This window comes from Cyprinodon variegatus, unplaced genomic scaffold, assembly GCF_000732505.1.
Source record: "Cyprinodon variegatus isolate N-32 unplaced genomic scaffold, C_variegatus-1.0 Scaffold51, whole genome shotgun sequence".
Classification (NCBI taxonomy): domain Eukaryota; kingdom Metazoa; phylum Chordata; class Actinopteri; order Cyprinodontiformes; family Cyprinodontidae; genus Cyprinodon; species Cyprinodon variegatus.
In genome coordinates this window covers 1237584-1246548 of record NW_015150504.1, presented here as the reverse complement: position 1 = coordinate 1246548, position 8965 = coordinate 1237584, and the positions used below count along the sequence as shown (strand labels likewise).

The window sequence follows — 8965 nt, the reverse complement described above, 5'->3', positions numbered from 1 at the left end:
TTTTTTGTATGTATATTCAAAAACAATGTCACAATTTCTAGTTTTTTGTAAGTATTGCCAATTTAATTTCTTTTACTGCCAGCTGTATGTTTTATTTTTTTTTTGACCCAATGACATTTTCCAATGTACTACTGTCACTGACAGGTGGTGGTGGATTGCTTAATGGTTGATATTTTTAATAGAAAACAAAAAAGAGAAAATGTACAAACTTATTTGAGATATACCAAAAAAGAAACAACCATACACAAAAAACAAATATGTCAAAACATAATACCAAAAACAATAAATTTTTTTGTTACTGCTTAGACTCGAAGTTAAAATCTAATCTGAATAATTGTTAATCACTAAAAAACACCAAAATGAATCACAATAATTGCTTTTATTTTTAAAACTCCAGGCCAATTTATTACTTTGCCACCCTAATGTTCATTTCATTGCTAAGTTGTTGCTCATTTACTGTCTGAAGGCTCTGTGTATGCAACATGACAATAAACGTTGTCTAAGTCTATTTGCCAAAATACTTAGAAAAATAATTTCGGTTGGCACTGCTTTAGTTTCCTCATGTTGACTAACCATGTGTTCTTACCTGAAGGTATTTACTAATAATAAAATTGTTGTTTTTTGTACAGGGTGAGAAGAATTTCTTTCAGCCAGCTGACTGGCAGTCAGAAGCACTAGGTGGGGGAGGGTCAGTCTAGCTTTGGTCTATGCTACCAAAAAAACTCCAGTAAATCTGTAACTTCTTGTGGCATCTCATTAAATGTACTTAAACCCTAGTGGTTTTTAAGCAACAACATTTTAGGCTGGACATAAACTGTATAATTTTTTAGGCCTCAGAGTGTGTTCTGTAGTATACAGGGGGTAACGAGGGGCAATCAGCCTCTCACGACCACCTTCCGATCAGGAATCTTAAAGTCTAGAGTAAATCAAACATGTTTGAAAATCAATCTGCCCTCGTAAGGTGTTAGTGAGAAAATCCTGCTGTTGCAGCAGAGCTATGAGCTGATTAACCAGAGCCTCATGAATGGCACACGTGAAAACAAGGGAGTTCCTCTTCTTCCAGATTGATAAGTTCGACCAGCACCATCTCTCGGCGCTGAATCCTATGTCTGGTTCTTAGACGTACAATGTGAGCAGTTAGATCACATCAGTGCGTCGGGCCACACAGTGTGAGAACATACACCGTGAGCTGTGAACTTTTAAACCCTGCGATTTCATCGTACAGTTTGAGCTGTAGCTGAGTACAATGATTAAAAATATCGTACGATGGATGCCCGGCTTTGGACATTTGGTACATTTTCATAATAATAACCAGCTAATCCTCACTACATAGATCAGAATTTATCTAAAAAAAGCCAAAGTGGCAATTAGTTTGTGCTCTCTGAGGCTGCACTTAAAAAACGCCCCGCAGAAAAACAAATGTTAGAGTTTTCTCTCCTTCGAACAAAAGTGAAAATGGAATTTGAGCTGCCAAGCTGCCAAAAATGTGCAGTGACACCCCAGGAGAAATTGCTTTGTGAGCTGATGCTGACTTGACTGCACCTTGCATAGCTGTTAGTGTTTATTAATGCCATGCCTGACTGTGCTTCCATCCATCCTTCCACCCCTCGGCAAAGGGCGCGTGAATCACTCTAAACAACACATGCCTGACATCAAGATATAGTGCCAGAGGATGACACGGAGATAAAACAAATTGTGAGGGGAAGTGCATGCCTGTGTGTTACTGCGTGGATTGTTCAGTCGGTTGGAAGCTTCGCTGCTCGAAGGGAAACATCAGGCCTCCAATGAAAAGAAGCTTTTGAATATGGCAGAGTGGCTGCCAGCGCTGTGACTCCAGTCAATGAGACAGTCATCCACTTGGCTGGGAGAAAGCTCCCAATGCAGCTGACCTCCTCCGATCCACAGTCACAGCTTCACTATGTGGGATAGATGACTTCATCCTGACAGGATTTATCCCTAACCTGGTTTTAATCTTTACCTTCCACATGATACATTTTACAGTATGACAAGAAACGAAGCGGCACTAGAGACAGCCGGCTGCGCTGTGTCACATATGAGGACTGACAGACAGTATCACCTCAGCGCAGCGCAGGCATCAGAAAGTGATTTTATTACAGCCTCCAATGGAGACAACCAACAAAAACAGAGAACTGAACCTGGAGGTCATGTAAAACTGAAAAACGAAACAATATTACTCTAAGCAGTAAGGAAACAGAGCTATCTGATTCTAGTAATGTAATAACTTTAACTTAAGGAAGAACAGCATCAGGGTATCAAAACTAATGTAAAACTAAAATGTAAAACATGATCTAACTGCTTTTATTAAAAAAAAAAAAAAAAAAAACGCCAATTAGCTTTTCACATCAATCAAACGATTACGATATCATCAGTAATTTTAACTACAGTGTGTAACTGTACTTTAAAGACCTTCAAGCCAAGCCTAACGCAGGGTTTCAACTTTTTGAGGGAAGCAGATTATTTAAGAATCATGCTTTTAAAATAAAGAAAATGTCACAGTTTCCATCCACGTTAGTTTTTCTCTTTAACTAAGCCAAACAGTACCTGGCATGGCTAAATGTCAGATGAGTAAAATCTCACCTAGCTCAAATTGAAAGTGCCTTAAATCTGATAACTAGTGACAATTTCCTAAGACATGAAGATTATTGTAGCAGGGCTTACGGTGGTAAATCAAATGTAATCATATGTACAGAATGTTATTGTCTTTACTGTTGCTTAACAATGCCAAAAACTCAGAACAGTGATCCAGACTTGTGGCTTGTGGACACGGGGCTGTCGCTGCCACTCTGGGCCTGTGAAGGCACCTCAGAGTGCTGCCTCCGATCAGCCTGCAGCGCTGGCTGAGCTCCAGATGCCAGGCCTTGGCCTAGTGCTCTAATGAGTTACAGATTGGAGCTCTGTGGTGTACATGTGTCAGGATGATGCCACGGGCCTACTGAAAAAACAGTGGGAGAGAGGAGGGAAAGAGAGCCGACGGCTTCTCCCCGTCCTGTCAGCGAAAGCTTGGCCCCTGGATTGTGTCACACCACGCTTCCCCCCAACAGACCGCAAATGAAGGATGTGAAGAGCAAACGCAAGGAGGGGGGGGTCCTCTCCGACTTAAAAGGGCTTTCACCTAGTAGACTAAAACGTTATCTTTGACCCGGTGATGCCCTTTGTAAGGGGTGGACTCTACAGTTTAAAAAAAGAAGAGAATAAAAAAGAAAAGACGATGCTTTACCAGGAGATAATTTAAATTCTTCATTATAAGGTAGACTCTCTGTTCGACAAAAAAAAAACAAACAAAAAAAACATTAATAGTAGCTTCTAATTTATTAATGAAGACCAGTGAAAACAGCTTTCATTGTCTTTTTGCATCTGGATTAAAAAAGGTAGTGTTGATAAACAAGAACTAGATCTTTCTATAACTAATGCAGATTATTTAAGCATAGGTTAGGATCAGATATCTATGTTTCTTTTTGCATGCAGGAATTAAAAATAGAAAAACAGCAGGTTGATTAAAACCCAGATCAAATAGGGTCAAGAAGTGGAAAATTCTGAAAAATAGAGCTTCTTGCCTTTTGCATGAGCAGGCGAGTCTGTTAATAATAAGAAAAATAAAAACAATAAAATGATCAATTAGTTAAGCAGAAAACTAATGTTTCAAGTCCTGCATAATTAGAGAACGAAATTGATGCAATACATCCCAAATTATGTGCAATGTCAGAAAATATATTGGCAGATTTCTGAGGGTGCGAGACAGAGTTTAACTTTGAGCAAATAATAGGAAGGCTGCCTGGAATAAAATAGGATATGAATGTTTCTTATGTTTCACACAGGAATACAAATTATCATTAAAGAATTAACCTAAATGAATCTAAAATTGATTAATCTTATCGATCAAATAACAATTAATTTATAAGCAGCCATTTTTTTTAAAGGCACGACTTCAACTCCTAACTTTATGAGCTCTCTTTCATCCTTTTGTCTAAAGAAACAAGCAGAGCTTTTTTTCTTACTAGCCAGACCAAACCAATGGAGCTAGTTAACAATGACCATCTTTAACATAGAGATTATTCATTTATCAGTGATTCCATGTTCTCTTTCTTTTTCCTCTCCACCTTCACTGCATGCTCAGTGTGAGGGATTACAGCAGGGTCAACAGCACTATGAAAGTGAATGTTTACTGTTGCCACATTTTCATCCAGGAGGATCGTGTTCTGCAAAGTCAATGACTCGACCCAATCAGCCGGGTTTCATTAGACAGAAAACTTGGAACCATTCTGTAGGATTTACCTGAGATGACATTGGTTGTGAATTGGTGCTGTATGAATAAACTGAATTTGAACTTTAAAGCAAAAATATTTTGTCCTGTTGAGCTTTTAGTGTATCATTAAAATGGATTGTAAAGCTGGTAGCCATTAGAAAGCTGAGGAAATTATGTTAATTTGATAAGGAATATGCTAAAATACTGTTTTAATAGCTTTAGAACAGCTAAAGTAGTTTAAAAAGTCAACTTCAGGATCATTTTCCTTGTTTAACAATATAAGCTCAAGTCATCTTTTTTAAGTACAGCACGATGCTTCCTCTATTTCTAGTATAGCTAATGCAGGACCACCTGTGGCAGACAGATAAGTAAATAATATTTGGGGTAACACATAGTGCTTTGAAAAACAATTACTCCTACTATTTTTTAACTTTAAGGAGAAGCTGGATTGGGAAACATGGGAAATCCATGTAGAAAGACCCGAGACTGGAAACTAAACCCAGGGCTTTGTTGCTGCAGGGAAACAGCGCCAACAGCTGCCCCATCGATCACGCAGTTTTAGTTAACTACAGATATGCTATGTCTATGCTAGGCCTCAATAATCAGGATAATGCACTGATAGCAGAGACATCAACATTTACTGCCCTGCTGAGGGCCACATCATTGCCTATAGGGGGTCGATGCAAACCTTGGATGCCCTGCAGTGAGATGTGGTTAACCAGTATTTATAGTGAACAACACCACAGAAGAGCAGAAACTTCCCCTACCTCCTCTCCCTCCAAATCTCGGTACTGCTGGACTATCAGTGAGGGTCCGACAGTGTTCTTCCTAATTACCTATTTCTCTACTCCTGATCCTGCGGCTGGCATAATTAGTTACCTGGGGCTGCAATCCAATTTGAAGTGATGACAAGAAAGTGATCCATGAAAAAGTAATAAGTTAAATCCAATTTCAGCCTGCCTCTAATTAAATGCACATGGAACTAATGAGTCAAACCCTACCATTTCACTGATAATGGTAATTAGCGGGGTGGGAGTAGCTGGCTCTCGTCGTTGTGCCACTGTAGGTGCGAAGTGCGAAAAAAGGTAAAAGCGGCATGGATTCTTTTAATTACACGTGTCATTTTGTCAATGTAATTTACTGGCTTTTTGACCAGTCAAGTATGTTTAGCTGCTTTCCAGCCTGCATGGCAGCTGTTTGCATCTCCAGAATGATTAGAAGGCCTCCAAGCTGCTGAGTATCAAGCTCAGGCATCTTCATCCAGAGGCAGTGGTGGGCGGTGCAATGCTGAGGGGGGACTGGGGGGGGACCCCTGTTGAAGACATAAAACCAAAGAGCCATTTAACGCTGATCAAGGATTCTGAGGTTTGTTTGACTCATATTTTTTTCCCCTTCTGTACTATATGAAGGCTGTTTTTTTTCTAACCAGATGTTTCATATATAGTACGCTTCATTATTTTTGACTTGAATGAATTGGAGAGTGAGTCACATCTCCAAATGAGTAAAAGTCTCTTGCCACAGCTCCTCGTGCCTAATAGGAAGACCGCTGAGATGAATGGAGCCCTGTGTGCAGATCAGGTGCTTTTATGAGGTGCCGGCTTACTAGTCTCATAATTGTTGGATTGTGTCTTTTGATGACCCGGTCCAGCTCAGCAGAGAATCATTATCCAGGCTGTGTGATGGAGATAGTGGTTATTCTCTCAACATGTGTGTGTGGGGGGGGTGTAATGTGTATGAGGAGGATCCTCTTGGCATGTTTTTTTTTCTTAAAAGAGGAAGTGAGATGAAAGTCTGACCGTTACCCTTTGGTGCTTCAAGGCAATTCTCTTCTTCACCGGCTCATGTAAACATTCCAGTTTTTGTCATTTCCCTTAAATGTATCACTTTATTTTTAATTGTTAAGTAATTTTGTGAATTAGGGACATATTAGAATTAGATAAAAATACTCAGATGTCACACAAAAAACTCACTAGACCACAAATTTTTCATCACTTTTTTATTATTTTACAGTCCAAGAAAATAAAAAAAATAATGGCAAAAATAGCCAATAAGAATTTTAAATTAAGAGCCGATATTTTTTTTTTTACATTTTCTTGATGAATACCAAAATCCCTTTACTTCCAAAACTGGTTCTATGGATTCTAGGTTTTCTTTTCTGCATGTCTGAGTCACATAACACAGAGAGGAGCTTGTACTGGATTGCTTAAACATTGTTTGTGATAACAAAGGACTTGAAACTCCTGTTTCTTTAACCGTAAACTATATTCTAATTGCATATTTTAATATTTTATTATCTACTTCTATTTTCAGTAAACCTCGTATTTGATTTTTTCTATTTTTCATTTTGATTCTCTTTACTTCTGTTTAGTTTGTGAAGTTTCCATATCAGTTTTTCCATAATGGCTTCTTCCCCACTGCCATTAGACTGCTGAATGTTATGTTAAATAGGTTATTTTATATATATATATATATATATATATATATATATAAATATACAGTCATATGTTTATATTCCTATTTTTATATGTGTAAGGCTGCACTTTAAAAATGAAATTGTCTAGAGCTGTTTTAAACTAAATGTATTTCTGTTTACTTTAGTGTATACAAAATGACAATAAATCTGTCTAAGTCTACGTTTGATCCCTTATAAATCAATACAACTAAGGAATCTCCTACAGGTAGATCAGGTGTGGCACTGGGCCAGTTAGCATCATCAGGTTATAACAACGTCTTTCCTACAGTTCGAAGCTATTTTGATGCCAGAGAAAGTTCTGGAATTAAGCAGAGATCAATCCTGCCATGTTAAGCAGAGAGTGAAGCAGCACTATCTGTTTCTAAACACTGCTACAACTTGGCCTCTTAGAAAAAAAGGGAAGGTAAAACCTGGTTGTGGAAAAACAAGCCCAGTCATGTGGTGGGAAGTAAAGAAACGACCCCCATCAATTCTATTAACTGGTTCTAAACTATAGTTGGTTACTGGTTTCAAACTGGTTTTAGCTGTTTTTTTTTGTTTTTTTTCCAGGAGCAGTGTGTCTTTCTATAAAAGCAGAATTTCCATGCACTCCAATTAGTGTTGTTTACTCTTTATTAGCATCCTCAAGTCAATTTAATCAGATAAATAATCTAAAGTGAGTTTTAGCTTAAACAAATTAAACTATTTTATGTTAGAAACAGTACAAAATACTATTAATTTGTTGTATTAACTCAACCATCAAGTCATGTTATATACTTGTATGTACAGGATCATTCTTGACGCAGCTGTAAATAACCTGAAACAATTAACCTACAATCGTTCTCCTACAGGTTGCCGTACTACATGGGGCTCATACTAACCCATGCCTAGTGGAGACTACAGGAAGTCCTTTGAGGTTGCAGAATGTCAAGGTGGGTAGAAAATGTCCCCATGGCTGCTACGAACTTGAAATACATGACATTATAAATGAGGAGGCTCCATTTCTTTCATAGCTGTTTTAGGCATAAAAAGGAGCTGACCTAAACTGCAAAAGCAAGAAACTATGAAGCGGCAAAACTACCAACAGAGAGAGAGAGAAAAAAATTAACCACCAGAAAAAAAGTAAAAAGAAATTGCAGTAACTAAACAAAACCTAAAACAAAACCATGAAAATGAATGAGGTCTAATGCACCCTCAGAACGACAGAATGATGTTTATGCATGAACACTTGGCTTGTGTTTGTGTGTGTATGGGGTTGGGGTCTATCTAATTAGCAGAATACATAACTCAGAGATCAACAAACACTTGGTTGAACCTGTGGCTTTTTCTTAATGCCAACAAAATGCAACTTGCAACATTAGAGGCAGGGCAATTTACAGCAGCAGTTAGAAACTGCAGCGAGTCTGAGCTCCCCACACTAGAAGTGTGCAGAGCTGTGGAGGAGGAGAAAAGCACGAGGAGGGGAGAAGGGGCCGACTCTCTTTTCAATAGCTGAGTGACAGCTTGGCCAAGCTCTCTGTATACATTAATAAATTAGAATTTTAATTTTGTCTTTGTCTGTAGGAGATGCTCTAGTACTTTGCTATGTACCAACAACTGGCTGTACGCTGGAATCTGCTGCTGTGGTCCCCTCCACTGACCTCCGCGCCACCGTTCCCTGGCAGGCCGGGGAAACTTCAGTTTGATCCTTTCAACTTCTTTGAATCCCGACAAATATGCACACAACTGAAAGGTCATCGCAATCATATTTCATCCTCTGGAGCTATTCCGAAGACATCTGCACAACAAAGAAGCTTTTCCACAACCTGACATTAGACCCAGCTACAACAATAGCTCATTAAAAAGAGCCCCCGATGGGACAGTAAGGGTATTAAATATTATATATATATAATATATACAAGCACACAGAGAATGGGGCCTCTGTATTAATTACCAAACATGCCCGCAAGCAGTTTGCAATTTCACACCGGCACAAACAAGCACGCCTTGTTCAAACACAGATATACATCTTTGAGGCAACTGATCTAAAATGAAGGTAAATATTGCATCACATATGCAGCATTGTTTCAATTAAAAATAAATGAGATACAAGGAATTTCTTTAAAAAGATTATTTTGATCTGCAAATATTCCACTTCAACACACCAAACATCTACTTTTCTGAACCTCCCTCATCCATCCATCCATCCATCCATCCATCCATCCATCCATCCATCCATCCATCCATCCATCCATCCATCCATCCATCCA

At 38.6% G+C, this 8965-nt stretch overlaps 1 protein-coding gene across 11 annotated transcripts in view; it reads right to left on the bottom strand.

The window, feature by feature from the left end:
* foxp1 (forkhead box P1) overlaps positions 1-8965 on the bottom strand; it is a 220000-nt gene that overhangs the window by 63365 nt on the left and 147670 nt on the right. The gene's annotated exons all lie outside the window — the stretch shown is intronic.